This window comes from Mchenga conophoros, linkage group LG3 (genome assembly GCF_057382185.1).
Source record: "Mchenga conophoros isolate Kocher_MC1m ecotype Shallow Benthic linkage group LG3, M_conophoros_male_GT1.1, whole genome shotgun sequence".
Taxonomy (NCBI): Eukaryota; Metazoa; Chordata; class Actinopteri; order Cichliformes; family Cichlidae; genus Mchenga; species Mchenga conophoros.
Window position 1 is genome coordinate 18561726 of NC_140528.1, and position 18164 is coordinate 18579889.

Genomic DNA, 18164 nt, shown 5'->3' on the forward strand with positions numbered 1-18164 from the left:
TAAAGATAAAAAACACTTTGATGTTCTCTCGTCACCTAACAAAGTCCAAACCCTGTGAACTATTTGAGCTTTAATAATTGTGGATTCAGGTATCCTGAACCCATCTTTGGACATTTGTAATTAAATATTTTAAAACTCCATCAGAGACTCCTGATGTGGCTGTTTGGAGAAGGAAAAGAGGGACAAAGTGCAGCGTCGAGCTGAGGCTTCATTCACTGCAAACCTACAGTTATGTTTTCTTATTTCTGCTGTTTGCATGTTCACAGCTGAAATAAAGCTGCCTCTTTGACTTCATCCTGTTGTGTTTGGGTCCAATCCTGCCTGCCACACAGCGCTACAGGACAAAGTCTAATATTTTTATCTTTTTAATGAATCTTTGGTCATATTTATCCAGGAAAACACAAACATGTAAAGGAGTCATCACAGGTCTCTGACCTCGTTGGTCCAGGTTCACCACTGAAGTGTGGAGGTTGACCTTTGGACCAGTCACTCCTCACAGACGGACAGCTGGATCCTGCAGACTGTGACCTCTGACCTCTGCAGACACAAACATGTTTTATTCAATGATCAATTCTCTGATAAAGTGATTGAAGCAGCTGTGATCACACAGACTGCAGATAATGCAGCTGTTTCCTGTCAGTAACAGTCCTCTTAGATTAGAGTTCAGCTTTTTACAGGAAAACAAATGTCCCTGAATGCAACAGTGAGACACAGTCTGCCTGTGTGGCTGTGATAGCTGCCGTTAGGAGCGCTCATGTGTTTGCAGTTAGACGAGGAGATGTTACCATCATGGACACGTTAACAAATCCTGCAGCATCACGTGGCACAAACACTTTGTGTTCCTGTCATCTGCAAGCAACAGGAAGTTCATTAATAAAGGCGGGATGGAGATGCGACTGTGATGGTTCTCCTTCATCCAGCTGTTACACACATCTGGGCTCACAGGACGAGCCTTTGTCTAATACAGCAGCTGCTCTCTGAACACTTTTCTGAAGAGGAGCTGCACAAACCTTTGTTTGCTTTCTAGAGCAGCGTATCAAAGTCAAACTACCCACTGCTAGCAGCTGTTTCTATCATAGTTTAGGATCCAGATGTGTGAGGTCTAGATTTACACCTCTGATTAAAATACATAGTTAAAAACAGCCAATTGAGTCCAAATGTGTCTTAAACCAGATAAACTGACAGTTACAGCTGAGCCTGTGTGTCCTTGGAGACACTGCTCTGCTACAGAGATGCATTTTAGAAACCAGGAAACATCAAAATAATTTAAATCAGAGAGTTCATGTTACTAACAGCTCACCTCTCTGCAGCAGAGACTTTGAAATTAATGAAGTCATCTTTAGACGCGTCACTCTTACAGGACACAGAGCTGGGTGGAGGTCCAGGCTGGTTCCTGTGAATAATGATGGAGCAGTGATGTGAGTGCTGAGCTGTGACATGGAGAAGAGTCATGGACAGTTAGAGATGGTCATCTCACCTCTGAGCTTTGGTCTGGCTATCATGTTCCCCACACAGAGTGCTTTTAGAGGGAGGGGCTCCCTCCTCTCTGTCCTCACACTGATCCATGCTGCTCAATTCACATCAGCTCACACACACTTTCTACCTTCACCTGCAGAGGAAACACAAATCAGCCCAGCGACACACTGACTGACCCACTCAGCACCCACTGATTGATTCAGACACGTTTTAATCCCCAAAAGTTGATTCTGTTCATCTGGATGTTTTCAGTGGGAGAAACGTTTCATGACTCATCCAGGTGACTCCTTCAGTCTCAGCTGACTGCAGGCTTCCAACCTTATAAACAGGACATTTGCACAATGGCTGGGAAGTCATGACCATTGATCAACAACCACTGATCAATGGCCATGAGTCCCATTCACAGAGAGTTGGGGAATGTCTGCAATCACAGCATTACTAACCTAACCCTTACCTGGATGATTGAGCATCCAGACACTTTTTAATATTTTACTAATTTCTGAAGCTTTTTACCAACTTTGATCAAATTGGTCTGCTGTCATTTTATTGTTGACAAAAAGAGATTTTGAGTTTGACTGTTGACGTTTCCATGTGGGACTGTTGCTGCAACACCAGGATGTTACTACAGAATACACTTTATATTGTGAGCACTTGGATGTTAGTCCAGTGGTCCTAAACTGACACACCTGCACCTGGATTCATTCTGACCAGATTTTAGCCCAACAGTGTTTCATACTTAATACATCAGACACAAACTCTGCAGCTGTCATTGTCATCAACTGCTACTATGTAAGGAGTTGTTTTGATCGAAACTATATGTGACGTAGCAGAAATATATATACACATGCAGCTTGTGATTTTTTTTCAGAGCTGTGGGTGCATGATAGCGCCTAACAGTTCTCCGTTCCCGGGAATGTAAAATAAAGATCATTTTTTGAGTTTGACCACTTTGAGCCCAGTTTTTCTTCGCCGCCAAAAGAATGCAAAGAACTGAATTTAATAAGACGATCAACTGCGCCACAACATTCACGAAAGCGAAAGTAAAAGCGACGGAAGGAAACGCCCAGAGAGGCGTTTGAGGGACAGTCAGAGTCAGGAACCTCAGAAACGCATCAGGCTGGAGTTTAATTCTGTTTTCATCTTTAGAAACATCTGGAAATAGTTATAAAAACGCTGCGTAATAAAGAAAAATAGTGTAGATTAGTTTGAGTTGTGTTTAGCTGAGCTGTGTCTTTAATCTGAAGTTCATTTTGTGGAGGAGCAGCAAGACTTTCAGTGTTACTCTCAGAGAAAGCCTCCCAAATGTCTGTTGTCTTAATAGTGGAATTATCTGGAAAATGAACCAGTTCTTATGAGCTGCTTTTCTGTATGAGCAGTCAAAGCATTTTATACAGCGTGCTTCATTCACACAAGCACTTCTTTTTCTAACAATGACACTATGATGGATGCATCGGAGAGCAAGTCGGGGTTCCACATCTTGCCCAAGGATACCGTGGCGTGCAGACTGGAGCAGCCAGGGATCAAACCTCCAACCTTCCAGTTAGTAATTCTACCTGCTGAGCTACAGTCTGTACTTCCTGAACAACACACCCTCCTTTTGTTTCTTTATTTCCAGTAGCAACCAGGACCATAATGAACCCTGACTCCAACAGACACTCAGGATCCACCTGCCCAGTAAGTCACCCGCTAACTGCAACTACCAGAGCCCTGACCTTCTGCAGAGACGAGTCACACTGAACACAGCAAGTGTCCCTGCTCTCAGATACAAAACCCGCCTTTAAAAGTTCAGAGTAATGAAATCAGCAGTTCTGATTCTAGAATCTGTAGTCTCACACACATGTGCAGAGCACTTTTGTTGTTTTGGTTCACATCAGGTGATATTCTGCTGCAAACAACTAATGAGAACATTTTATGAAAGCTTTGAGTGTCCATCAGGATCCTGTAGAAACAGCTTCCATGTCAAAGATCAATATTCTGAATTCTGTTTTGAAAGAAAAAGATTTCTAGAAAATTCTCTAAAGAATTCACCATCTGTTTTGTTTTCTAAAACAGATGGTGTTTTAGAAGCTACCTGGTTTCTCCACCGGTTTTTCTTTATTTTTTTTTTAAGGAGGTCTGGTTTCCCCACCAGTTTTTTAATTATTCTAAGGAGGTCTGGTTTCTTCGCCAGTTTTTAAGGAGGGTTAAGGATGGTTGCTCCACCGAAAGGAGGTTTTTCCTCTGCCGCTGAGGGCGTTGAGTGTTTGGTTTATCCACCAATATGTAAGGAGGATAGAGCTCTCATTGGTGGGTAAACGCACGTGTGAGCGAGTGCGGGCCAGACGTGGTCTGTGTGAGTGTGACTGATTGTTGTCTTGTAATGGGGAATAAACTGGGTAATTCTGCCTTGAAAGGGGATGGAATACATTGCAAAGTATTCACTGGGCAGCACGTAGTATGTAGATCATTGAAGGAAGAAAGTAATGAATTTGTGCACAAAGCAGATGGAACAGTGAGTGTGACTGTGTCTGACGTCACTGTGTGTGTGAGACACAGAGAGGTGTGAAAGACAAACATCCAAACTCAGCCTGCAGTTCTGTTCTGTGATTCTACATTTGACTATCCGTTGAGTTTGGTGTGCACTTCTGCTTTGTTCAGATGCATTTAGATACATCACCTCCACTCTGGGTGGCTGTAGCTCAGGTGGCAGAGCAGGTCAGCCACTAATCAGAAGGTTGGTGGTTCGATCCCAGGCTGCACCCTGGCTGCATGCCAAATATCCTTGGGCAAGATACTAACCCCGTGTTTGCCTACTGGTGGTGGTCAGAGGGCCCGGTGGCGCCTGTGTCCGGCAGCCTCGCCTCTGTCAGTGCGCCCCAGGGCAGCTGTGGCTACAATGTAGCTTGCTATCGCCAGTGTGTGAATGGGTGGATGACTGAATGTAGTGTAAAGCGCTTTGGGGTCCTATGGACTAGAAAAGCGCTATACAAATGCAGGCCATTTACCATCTCCTGTCTTTCCTTCTCTACCATTGCCTCCTAACTGTGGATGGGCACCGGTATCTGATGTCATTATGGCACCGGGTCTGACATAAACGGTAGTAACCAGACTGAAAAGCAGTGCACATTTTGGTGCTTTTTTTCCTGAGATGTCATACACTTTGGATTCTAGCCAATCATTTTACCTTTCCAAGGATAGTAGGCGGGCCCCGGTACGTATGTTCTTTTAGAGCAGAGCGACAGATTAAAAATGCCCAAGGCTAAGCGGTCAAAGTCTGGCTGTACTTCACAGCAAAAGATGCAAACTCAGCAGCCTGCAACAAGTGCTTTAAGCTGATACTGTGCAAAGGAGGTAACACCTCGAATCTGGTGAAACAGGGAGGCTGTAGCTCAGGAGGTAGAGCTGGTCACCTACTGGTCGGAAGGCTGATGGTTCGATCCCAGGCTCCTCGTGCCAAGTATCCTTGGGCAAGATACTAACCCCAACTTGCTCTCCACATTCGGAGTGTGAATGTACTTAGAAAGCACTGAGTACAGATAAAGTGCTGGTGTGATTGGGTGAATGTGGCATGTTGAGTACTCTGGGAGAGTAGAAAAGCGCTATATAAGAATCAGTCTGTTTACCATGAAACACCCGGCGACGCATAGTGTTTTTTTTTTAAAGCCGAGAAATGCACCGTATTTGATAGCTTCCTGCAAGACCTCACACCGAGCACAACTACTGCGGGTGTGGTGCCTGTTATCGGACACGGAGTTAGCAACATCCCCCAAGAACCTGAAGAGGAGAGTCCTGGCCCCTAGCCCTGCCAGAGGAGCAGAAATGATGAGGATGATGACGGCAGCAGCAGCCGTTCTTCTCTGCGTGTGTAGCTTAATGTTGTTTGTGTGTAATTTACGTTGAGTAGGCTAACCACGTTATTACATTAATGTAAGGTGAACAAGCAAACACCGTTGTAGTTACATGCTGCTGTCTTCTTGTTTGATAGAGTGATACCATATATGCCCTATAGCTGCACAAAAGGCTAACATTGTTATCTTTTTACAAAAAAAACAACAAAACATGAGCGGTTTCAGGACAAAGTTTGTGTTCTCCATTCTTTAAGCACCGGTTCCAACCAAAGGAGGTATCTTGTATCAACAGAAAAGGCTAACTTGGTTATCATTTTGCAGAAAAAAAGAGACTGCTAAAAATAAAAACATGAGAGGTTTTTGGACAAAGTTTGTGTTCTCCATTCTTTAATCACTGATTCGAGCACCGATTAAGCACAGGCACTGTTTCAAAAGTACCGGTTTGGCACCGGTATCGGATAAAACCTAAACGATACCCATCCCTACTCCTAACATGCCTCCTTCCTCCTCTTCCTTTTCTTTCAGCCATCAGTAGCATGACAGTCTTATTCATTATGATCCACGCATTTTATTTGGTAAAGCTTTAGTTCAGAAGGCCCTTACTAATGCAACACTCCCCATTTACCCAGGCTGGCACTTGGAGTACACTGGCTTGTGGCCCCTTGTGCCAGCATTAGTGCTTTCCTCCTTTCTGCTGCTCACAATTCACCGATCACACTTTGACTATTACCATTAAAGGCTGCAGAACCTGCGTCTGAAGCCTCTGGTTTAAAAGAGTTCAAATAAATAATCCAGCTATAGTTGTCAGTATTTCCACTGCTGCACAGGAAAAAACTTTATTATAAAATAAATAATAAGAAATAAACTTTATTTTTCAAACACAAGCTTTACACAACTTGTACGTTCACACAAGCACTTTTTCCATGTGTCTAAGTGTTTCCTGTCGAACATTCACCAGGACACCATGCAGTCTGGCATTAAACCACCAACCTTCTGGTTAGCAGGTGACCTGCTCGACCACCTGAGTTCCAGCCACCTCATCAAAGTGACCAATCACATTAGAATCCTGTCCTGCTTTGGGCTCCGCCTCCAAACCATCCAAAGCGGGTTTATTTGCACCATGTATGCAGGTAAACTTAAACATCCATTCAGCTGCTTCAGAAGGAAAATGTCAGCTTGTGGTTTCAGTCACAGGAAACTCACAGGTTAGAGTCCAGCCAGAGGGCTGCTGTTGTTTATCTGTAAAGTCTTTACATTTACAGAAATAAATAATTATGTGGACACATCTGGATCATCAGCAAACATGAAACCAGGTGACCACCAGGACCAAGCTGACTGCTGACACAGAGTTCATACTCTAACTGCTAGCTGCTCTGCTAGCTAAGTTAACTGATGTTAAAGGTCAGAGTAAAGAAATGACGTGATGCTGCTGGGAGTGACACCACAGACTAGCAGCATTTAGTTACTCAGCATTTAATGCAGTTAATCTGAAATCTCTTTTTCTCTCTGAAACAAAGTGACAGCAGACTGAGTCAAAGACAGAAACCTTATTTAAACACCAAATATTCACCGGCTTCACTTCCTGATCCAGGATTCAAAGAGGACATTGCACTTACTCAGCTTCTTCCCATGAACGTCTTCCCTCTGCAGCTCTGCTGTCTGGACCAGGTCTGTGTAGAAACAGAGACAATCTTCTGCTTCATCAGTCCTCTGTGTCTGCAGGCTGAAGTCACATTAAACACTTCACACCAGCAAAGAGTCTGAAGCTCGCAGGTCAAAGGTCAGCTGCCACACTGTATATAATATTTCAATATGTATACAACCTGACTGTGGGTGTGTGTGCAGCCATAAACAGTTTAAACATTAAACACTGAACCATAAAAGAAGCTTAAGCTGCAGCTCACAGGTCAAAGCTCAGCTGCTGCAGCCAGTTATGACTTTACATAAATCATCATGTTTTCCCTCTCAGCACTTGGGCTGTTTTGACTCAGCTACACTATGGCAAATGGCCAATGGTTCCACAGCTGTTCTTGTTGTGTTAGGGCTGAAAAGCCCGACTTGTTCTCCTCTGCAGGTCATCAAATGCACCACAGAAGTTTGTATTTGCAGAAGCCTGTGTATGTTTGATGGCTTTATTATTCTCTGTTCAAAGACAATAAATGTGGAAAATGTCTCATGTAGTATCAGCGTCATTTAAAAATGACTGCAAACATTTAGAGAACATGTGCTGCTGTTTGTCCTTGTAACAGGGCGGCCCTTAGCGGCTGGAAACACAGTGAGACAGACCAAGGCAAGTGTAGTGGAACAAAGTATTTATTTGCTATATGGCTCTCCTTACAACAATTAACTTGTCGAGCTTCTTCACAGCACAAAAAATCCACCTCTAATGACAACTGGCAGCCTTAAATATGTTCAGCTGTCACAGACTTAACCATTATTCCACTCTCAGGTAAATTCTTAAATCCCAACCTTCCACCACAGTATACAATATATTAATTAGAATAAATAAATACATAAATACATTTCCACATTTACATATTAATAAATATTTCACACTTAATGTTACACCAAACCCAATATTATAAAAACCCAGAAACCCAAGCACAAAAAGATTCACCACACTCTCTTTACCAATGGTCTCTCCCGGAACCTTTAAATGGTGTCTGGACCCCCGGGGAAACATTTGCCCAAACACCTTGAAGAGGACACAGGCAAGAAAGGTGAGTAATCATTAACTTACAAACACTTATTTGCACCACTTTTATCCCTAGATTTCACACACACGTTTGCATTAGTTTTCCTTACTGGTAAACCTTAATCACAATCTCAATCACCATTCTTCTCTCCTGACAGACAACCACCACATTCCTTGATGAGGAGCAGCTGTGCAGGATCTGAAATAAGGCTACCAACTGATTTTAAAATTCCCAATAAATAGTCAATAAATATTTAAACTTCTTGTGTGCAAATCCATGCTTAAAGTGCAATGCTCATAAATTGCTTGATAAGGTGCTTTTAATAAAGTGAAAGGTGTGCTCTAAAGTGCTATACATATAATATAAATAAATACAGTCAAGTCTGTCCCGTATTCAGTAAGTGAAAATGAAATGAACAATAAAAGGTGAATCAAATGGACCATTACGGCAAGGCTGGGATGGTCAATTTGGTAAAGTAAATCCGTTGGGCATCTTTCTTTGCCTTTAGACAATAGTTCTGATGGCAAAAGAGCCAAACGGGACAGGCACAAAAAAAAAAAAAAATACAGTAAGGGAGTCCTCTTCCTTACATTTCCTCCTCCCTCTCTTGAGCGCGAAGTGCTTCAGTCCTCTGTCATCCTAGATAAACAATCAGCAACCACATTTGACTTCCCTGGCCTATACTGGACCGTAAAGTCATAAAGCTGCAAAGACAAGTACCATCCTGCAATGCGGGCATTTGCATCCCTCATGCGGTTCAACCACTGGAGGGGACGATGATCAGTCTCCAGAGTGAAGTGACGTCCCAGAAGATAATACCTCAAGGCCTCAATAGCCCATTTCATGGCCAAGCACTCTTTCTCCACCGTCGAATACCTCGTCTTCCTGTCGAGTAGTTTCCGACTCAGAAACACCACAGGCCTTCTTTCACCATCCACCTCTTGCTGAAGGACAGCACCAAGGCCAACTCCTGAAGCATCAGTTTGCAAGATGAATGGCTTGTTGAAGTCTGGACTGTGTAGAACTGGATGTGTGCAAACTGCTTCCTTGAGGTCTCTGAATGCTTGCTCACAGTCTTCTGTCCAACGCACTTTGTTGGGGGCTGAGCCTTTTGTGAGGTCATTCAGTACAGTGGATCGCTCTGCAAAAGGAGGTATGAATTTCCAGTACCAGCCTACTAGACCCAGAAAACCTCTCACCTTCCTTTTTGTTGTCGGAACTGGGAAGGACTGAATTGCTTCAATCTTTCCAACCTGCGGCTTTATCTTCCCAGAGCCAACTACAAAGCCCAAGTACTCCACTTCTCTCTTGGCTATGGAGCACTTCTTGGGATTGATAGTCAGTCCAGCCATTCTGATGGAGTGTAGCACCTTCTGTAGGTGAATGACATGCTCTTCCCAGGACTGGCTGTTCACCACCACGTCATCCAGATATGCTGCAGAGAATGCTGACACATCTCTCAGTACATGGTCCATTAATCGTTGGAATGTCGCTGGTGCACCTTGAAGCCCAAATGGCATGACTTTAAATTGGTACATACCAAAAGGAGTTTTGAAGGCTGTCAGCTCTCTCGCTTCTGGTGCCAAAGCCACTTGCCAGTATCCTTTACACATTGCTCAAACTCTTATAGCCTCTGGTGCCTCCACCTTATCATAAAAGCCTAAACATTCACATCCTTTCTCTCACACGGCGCCTAAGCTACGACCTTGGCTCCCCGTTTATCTGCTCCTGCTGAGATGGGGCAGAAAACTCCAGTATGTTCTGTTCTCTTCTAATCAGACCAATAAGGTGATGACTTTCTGCAAACAGTATTTCTTATAACTCAGCAGTATAATGCATCATAAAACAATATCATTCATCCACAATAAATCAGCAGTCTAATGTAATGCAAATCAGTTTAACTAATGCAATAGTTATCATCTTCTTCTAATTCAGGAGAATGATGCAAACTAAAACTACATAATAATTCACAATCTTTAATTAGGGGTATAACATGGCATAAAATAATATTATAATCTAACAATTCCCCCTGATGAGCTCGTTAGAATAATGAGCTCACCAACACCCTATAATCCAGTGTCGCCGGGTTCATCTCTTCTCACTCCTGAGGCCCTTTGTCCCCCTGAGGGGCGAACCATATGTGAGATGACCTCTGTGTTTGCGCAGTTCAGATGCAAGAAAAACTATTATTCCAACAATAGCAGGTACAGATGACACTCCCCAGTTCTCCCACAGCTTTATTTTGGTGCTACCTTATACCCTTCCGACGTACTCAGACTAGAACCTCTGTCCAAGGAGCTTTTAGCCTTTATTTTATTGCTGCAGCTACCAGTGTCTTCCAGTTGGGTGATCCTCTGCTCTTCATTCTTCAACCTCAGGGGTTAGACAACCCTTCAGTCGTGGCACAGATCAGGGGATTATTCTGCCCCGATTTCAAACAACGATCTGTGTATCCTCCAGAAAAAGATCAGGAACGCGTCCCCCTTTTTGCCCAAGAGCCTCTCGAACTTCGTTGGTCTGGTGTTCCTGGATTTCCGCCAACCCCTTCATGGTTATTGCTGTGTTTATGGGATCCATCCTTTTGTGGTGACTAGCTGGAGCCCAAACGCCATGACACTTGGACCCAGTTGATGTCTCGGCAGTCACTGTGTCTGTCTCTGCTGCGGAGGATCCTCGCATATCTGTGACCTCGTCTGGTGTCTGTCCCTTTCTCTGTAAGAGACAGAAAACCAAAACACCTCTCTTCCTAACCCTAATAATCTAATGTTGTTATCTACTGACCTTCTAGTGATTCAGAATTGGTCTAAAACATTCAGAAGGTCCCAGGGACTTATTCTAATCATATCCTATGTGTGTGTAAGCGTGTTTGCATTTAGCCCTCTGCACTCAAGGCATTTCCTACACTTTATCAGTCCGGACCATCACGCCGAACGAAGCTTATGACCTTCAAAAGGCCGAGTGCCAACTCATCATAAGCACATTTGCAAGGTGTGTCTGAAACTTATTGAAACCACTCTTTTTAACAAAAGATAAACAAATTGACAAATCTTCTAAACGCTATTCAGTTCATTTCAATGATTGATGCTTACACATGGAAATAATGATTTATGCTTCTCACTGATTCTCTACAAAAGACCGGAAACTTCTCGGGCCGCTATTAGCTTAAGCTTTACCATTCCTAAGTTATTAAAGACACAAATGAAGTTATAAAAATGTTCAAATAATCCTTGTTTGATGTTAAAACTCAACTTCCCCCCCCCCCCCCCCCCTTTTTTTGACACATTCCAATGTGTCAAATCAACGGAGCTAGAACATTCAAAGAAAAGGTTAGGCAGCTACAAGGTTTCCCAGATTGTTAAGTTGATCTGCGTATGATGCTCTGACTCAAGTATATAATCTTAAATGAATGTCATTTAATTAACTGCCACTATTTAAAACTTAGCTTAAAGACATAATTGAATAAAAATCACAAAGAATAACATGATATCAATGTTATGTAAGCGCGTGCGGCCCTCTATGCTCGAAGTCACTCCACACCATAGATCAGCCAAACATCGCGTTGACTGTAGCTTTTAACCCTTATTAACTTGAGCACAACTCTATAATGAGCAACAAACTGCAATATGTCTGAAAATGATCATGGTTACACCTGCAATAGAAGATCGTATGATTATCCTGACACCTGTAAATAGAAAATTAACCTGCGGTTATAACAATCACTGGAACACAAATGTTAGTACAATGTCAAAAACTTCAATAAATGTTTAATGCAATGCTAGTTATATGATTCTGATGCAATAATAAAGCTGATGCCAAAATAAGAGTAAAACACCCCCTTTTATCCCGTTTCACTTGACACATAAACGTTTATAAATGCCTCTTTTAAATCTTATTTCCCCCTGATCTCCCCTTACTGACCACAGCAGGGGAAACTCCGCTATGAGTCAACCATGAATGCAGCTCACCTGATTCATCACTGAGCTCCACCGTCACTGGCGTCTGACAGGGTGGCGCTGCATACTCTTCCTTTAATGTCACTATTTTCAACCTGTTGATTAGAGTGCTTAAACCTGAAGTCGACTACGTCCACAACAAGTCAATACAGCTGTAAATGTGGCCAATTATCAATCTATTACCAATCAATAACAACAGATAAATTTTATTTTTTGCATGCTTTCAGTCAACCACTCACCCAGAGGATCTCCAATCCCAGAAAATTCCTTCTCCTCAGTCAATGAGTCTGTCCTCCTTCCATGGCCTGGTAACTGGTCCATCCAGAGCCATATGATCTCAAAATATACATACAACAAGCCAAACCACACCTTGGTCACACCAACACTTTTCCGCCCTGAAGATGTTCAACGCCATCTTAGTCTGGACTGTCAAAGGTGACTTTAACGCTGGCTGTTCCGACAATCCATTTTATAACATTTCCTGGTCAGATTCGCCAATCTCTGCACCAGGGTTTTAAACGTTTTGCCATCTTCATTAGTTTTTATTTTTATTTAGCTTCGACTCCAGATTTTCAATTTTTACCAGTTGTAATCAGTTTTTACCAATCAGTCGCTAGTTTAGTCTAGTTTTTATTTTCTGAACATCCTTAATTTCAGTTTAGTTTTGATTAGTTTCAGTTATAGTTTTAGTTGTGTTTTGCAAAAATTAAGTGTCACCAAATCTCAGTTCCATCATATCAATCATGCTCTTCCGCTTATCCTTGGGTATTGAGACTATTAACTCTTGCAGCACCGGGTGTTCCTAATTTTGGTTCAAGTGAATTGATAAACTTTTTGAAGGCGATTGACTCACACAATTATTTAGATGTCCCAGTCCTGTTGTCTCGGGACGCATCACGCTGCCTTATCTGGGGTTAGCTGTTTTCTGGGGATGCTGGTTAAGTGGGGGAGCTCTTCAAGGGGGGGGGGGGGGGGGTGCTCCCCCTGATGAGCTCTTCAAGGTAAGCTAGGTTAACCTTCTTGTGTGAGCTTTTCAAGTGCACTTCAAGGTTTGTGGGATTTTTAGTTTTATAAATGTCCCTCATAACCCCCTGATGACCCAGTAATTCATTTTTGCACACTGTAGTACACATTTAGTTTTTTTCTTGTAGCTCTCATACTCTACTTGCCACTCCTCTAAGTCCTGATGTTTCTTAGAGAGGACAACAGTACCTTTAAAATTATATCACATGTGTGGGGGTGTGGCCTTGCCAATTGTTTTCCCACCTTTTCAAAATGGCTGGCATGCCCACCAGCACATTTTAAGGAAGAAAGAAAGGTAAGCTTGATATTTACATTTAAAATGTTTTGTTAAACTCAGATTTTTATTAATTTTCAAAAAATAAACATCTAGTAAATAATTTGAGGGGTCTTTAAGAATTAGGCTTATTGAGTTTCACAGAGAACATGACTAATTTATTAATGTGTACTCTAGTGCACGTCGGGACTTTGTACTTATATTTATTTCACTTTTTCCTAGTAGACAACTCTTTGACAAAGGCAGAGAGAATTCTTAACAGAATAATTGAGCGAGATTCAAACAGAGATTTTTCAGAAGATGAGAGTCATGTGAGCCAGATAGGAGAGGGTGAGAACCCAGGAGGAGCCACACAAAGATTATCGAGATGCAGTGGCAGATGTGATAGAGAAAAACACAGGGCCACCTGAAATCTGTCGTCCTATCTGGTCCAAAACCAACATGTAGGAGAATCTGGAATTTTTGCTTTGAGTTAAAAATAAAATATGGGTAAAATGCAGGAATGATTTCCAGTATAGTAAAAAATAAGAGTCGCATTTATAGCTGAATCCATGACACCTGATTGTTTCTACACGATCACGTCTTTGCTGAAAGTTATCAATGATCTCAATGTGCAAAAAGAACTCCCAGTATCTGGAGTTCAAGCTCCTCTTGGCTGAGAAACCAGGGACAAACATGTGAACAAGACCTGAATAATACCAGTAATGAAGAGTTCTCTCCAAAAATCAAGAAAAGGAGGCCCCAATCAGATGAGAGTGTAGCAAAATATGGTTCCCTCCACTTGCCTGAGATGGTTAACAGTCCAAGGCATTTCAGTTGTAGAATGGTTGGGTGCAACAGTAAAACATATGTGAGATGTGGGAAGTGCCAAATGTTGCTTTGTGTCTCCAAATAAAAAAATCACAGTACTTCCTCAGATATCATAAATGAATTGATTTTTGTGAAATAGAAAGCCCAGTGCAATCACTTGTTCCTGAACCAATGGCTTACAGCTAGTGAAGTGTCAGTGACTTCTAAGTTGGTCCCTGATCTACATTTTTATTATTATATTGTTATATAAATAAGTTTTAATATCCTGCTTTTAATTTTCTTAAATAGCTCTTGAATTTTGTTAGTTTCACATTCGTGATCAATGAACTCCCCTTGTGCACTGTAGTGCACATGTTGTAAAATTTAAATAAAATTAGTTAAAAACAATTTTGTTTTTGTAATGTGTTTTTTTTACCGTCCCAACACTTGATTTATCTGAAAAAGAAAAAAAAGAAAAAGGAAAAAGGAAAATGCTTTTCCTTTTTTTCTTTTTTCTTCCTCCCTGGGTCTCAGGAGGACATTGTGTCTATCTTACTTTTAAATTGCTGACTATTTCAAGAAAGCACCCAAAAGACGGGGACCAGTGTTTATCATTACATATCTCCATTTTGAGTGTGGCAAGTCTATCATTCCCCTGTTATTCATAGACCTCAGTGGAGGTTTTTGTTTTTTTTACCTCTATAAAAGTTAATTGACTCTTTACAGTGACCTGCTATGGTTAATAATAACCTGCTCCGTCATGAGTGGAATCAAACCTTTTCTTCACTTTAGCATTTAACATTCCCAACCATATAATATGATACATTAATCGAACTACAGCTACTAAAAACACAATTTTCTTAATGCAAACATCAGTAACTCAAAATTAGCAACCAAAGGGTTCAGTCTGCAGTTCACACTCATGTGAAGCTACAGCCTCCCCCCTTAGTCTCTATCATCCTTCTGTTCTTGCAAAAACAAAACAAAGCAAGACAAAACATCCACCCTTCTTTTACAGGCTGGGTGAATTGTTGTGGACATTCACTAATCCTAAAGTCGGTACCGTTTTTGTCTCAATATCAAGTCAGTTAAACTTTTAGTCGTCAGTCCGTCACAGTCCAGTCACATGCATACATCCACACACATTCATACCAGATATTGCTGATAATGGAGTCTCACGCGCAACCTATTCGAGCCTCCATCACCAGCAAGATGACGTCATCATTTTGAAGGAAACAGTTCCTTGTTTTTGGACTGGATTGACTCGCTGCAATCCTTTTAGGCTCGGGACTTCTCATTCGATCAGTGTCCCATATAAGTGAATTACTCCCAAGCTCATTATAATCATGGAGAAAAATACTTTGCGACTGTTTTCAGTAAGAATATTTTATAGCGCTTTAAAGTTCAATCTCTCAGGCCTGGATTAAAGAGCTGATTTGTTAAATCAGGAACTCACAAAATACCAAAATATCACCACCGGTGGATCATACAGTGGGGCAAAAAAGTATTTAGTCAGCCACCGATTGTGCAAGTTCCCCCACTTAAAATGATGACAGAGGTCAGTAATTTGCACCAGAGGTACACTTCAACTGTGAGAGACAGAATGTGAAAAAAAAATCCATGAATTCACATGGTAGGATTTGTAAAGAATTTATTCGTAAATCAGGGTGGAAAATAAGTATTTGGTCAATAACAAAAATACAACTCAATACTCACCAAATACCAAACAGGTAAGGTGTAATTGAGCCATAGTGCTTGGTCTCTTTGTCCGATGTAAATCAATTGCAGTTAGAGGCTACATTAATTTTCTTTCTGTAAGCACTTATTGAAATCATCTGAGCACATTACAAGTACATATTTGCTTACTCTGTATGCTCAAATGTGACCCGTTATGGCCACTAGAAAAAAAGAGGAGGCCCGAAAAACAGGTGGGGGTCCTCCACCACCACCACTCACAGAGCCTGGCCACTTGGCTTCCACATTTGTGATAATGTTGGCAGCATCACATATGATCTTCACAGTGCAGAGAACACAAATTAGCATCCATTACTATAATGAAATGATTTGTTAGTTTGAAATGCTACAGGGAACTATGTACCTGTACATTAATGCTGTGGAAAGACTTCCTGTTCACATAGTCTCCTTCATTTACTGAAGGAGCAATGATTGGAATGTGAGTGCCATCTATACAGCCAATCACGCCTGGGAACCGTGAAAATAAATGTACAATTTAAGTAGTAGTTCAAGTATCACCACATCATGAATTAAGTTTTGTTCATCCTGCTACCTGCAATTTTGTGGCATCCCTCTTTGATAAATCTTGTGGGTCTATGACCGGGGAACACCACAAACGAGTACAGGAGACGTTTCAGTGCAACTGTAACATTCCTGACTGCCCGACAGATGGTAGCCTTGGAAACGTGCTCAGCGTCACCAATATTATACAGAAAGCTCCCGTTTGCAAAAAACCGAAGTGCAATACAAATAATATGTACAGAACTGAGAGAATGTCCACGATGTGTCACATGAGCAATATTAGGCCTGAGGATGTTATTCAAATAACTTATAGATTGTGCTGAAAAACGGTAACGTTCACACAGGAAATCATCAGGAAATGATAAAATGTCCAAACGCGCTCTCATCACTCTCTCCCGGCGGAGAGCTCTGCGGAGAATTTGGGCTTCAACATCTACTGGCTCTTCAAGGAAGGAGCACGCCATGTCTGACACTTCCTACAGTCAGGTTTCCAACACAGAGGCGGAGAACGTCAGGGTTAGTTGAAGTAAACCTGCTAGGGAGCAGGTTAGCTTCACGGAGTGTGTCGTCATAGTAACTCACTCAGGATTAATCTAAACTCGCTTTGTGAAACCGAAAAAAACCCAGAGTTTTCGTTAACTCAGGGTATACTTACTCAGAGTTTGCACTAAACCGGCTTCCTGAAATAGGGCCCAGATCTAAATCCAATCATGAATCTGTGGCAAAATCTGAAAACTGCTGTTCACAAACGCTGCCCATCTAATCTGACTGAGCTGGAGCTGTTTTGCAAAGAAGAATGGGCAAAGATTTCAGTCTGTAGATGTGCAAAGCTGGTAGAGACATAAGGCAAACCGGATTATAAGGAGCACTGTCGATTTCCAGAAAAATCAAAGGACTGATTTTTAGAGTGCCTTATTTTCCGAAAAGCACAGTAATAACATAATAACAACGGCCCGCTAGCATGCTCTTGGTTGCTGAGGGCTATGCTGTGGCTGAGCTGCAAGATTAACTCTGCAAAACCAACTTTCATCAAGTAACAGGGCTCTAGAGTGCAACCAATTTGGTCGCAAATGCGAATCCGTGTAAATGAGAGCAGGTACACTGATTCCACACAAAGACGTAAACACAGAACGGACCGACGCATCAGAATCAGCTTTGTCTTTCTCGGCTTTCTCACCCGACGGCTCGTAGACGGACACGCTGTCGGAGCTTAGCGATCCTGATGCGACCGGTCCGCGCTGCGATTACGTCTTCTTGCGCTGATTCTGAGCTGCAGGTTTTGTCTCTCCAACCAAAATTCAGAGCCAGCAGCAAAAGAAGCAGCAAACTGCGCTTCACATTTGATCAATGTCATTAATTTTGCTGTTTTGCTTCCACGACTATTAAAATCACACTCCATGCACAGCTAGCTCTCTCTCTATCTGTCTCTGTACTTCAAGAACAGTTTCCCGTCTCCAATCTCTGTTTTCTGTATTATTCATTCGCTTATTACCCACCAGTCTACCGTTGTTTTTTCCCTGCTAATATTAGCATCACACGGCACAGCTTCTGTATCACGTGGTATAAGGCTCCGCCCTTGTCATTTGTTGAGCAGGAAGAGTGAGCACTTGGCTTCATGCAGAGTACGTCCTGGATCAAAATGCGGTACAATCGTCGTCGTCTTTTTCTTTTTCTTTCTTTTAAATCGTCATTTGGAAATGAGATCGCACATAAGTATGAATCGAGATCGCGATTTTCTAACGATTAATCGTGCAGCCCTAATCCTATTAGTCGACTAATCGCAAAAATAATCGGTGACTAGTCGACTATCAAAATAATTGTTTGTGGCAGCCCTAATGCACACAGGGAAAAGTTAGAGAGGAAAAGAGAG

The 18164-nt window shown here is 42.0% G+C and overlaps 1 long non-coding RNA gene across 1 annotated transcript; it reads right to left on the bottom strand.

The window, feature by feature from the left end:
• Positions 1 to 1300: 1300 nt before the first annotated feature.
• LOC146577534 (uncharacterized) lies at positions 1301 to 7047 on the bottom strand. The gene is made up of 3 exons (XR_014891439.1): positions 6920 to 7047; positions 1478 to 1609; positions 1301 to 1393 (listed from the first exon to the last, which is right to left on the bottom strand). It is a non-coding gene; the product is annotated as an uncharacterized LOC146577534 (long non-coding RNA).
• Between the last annotated feature and the right edge of the window lie 11117 nt (positions 7048 to 18164).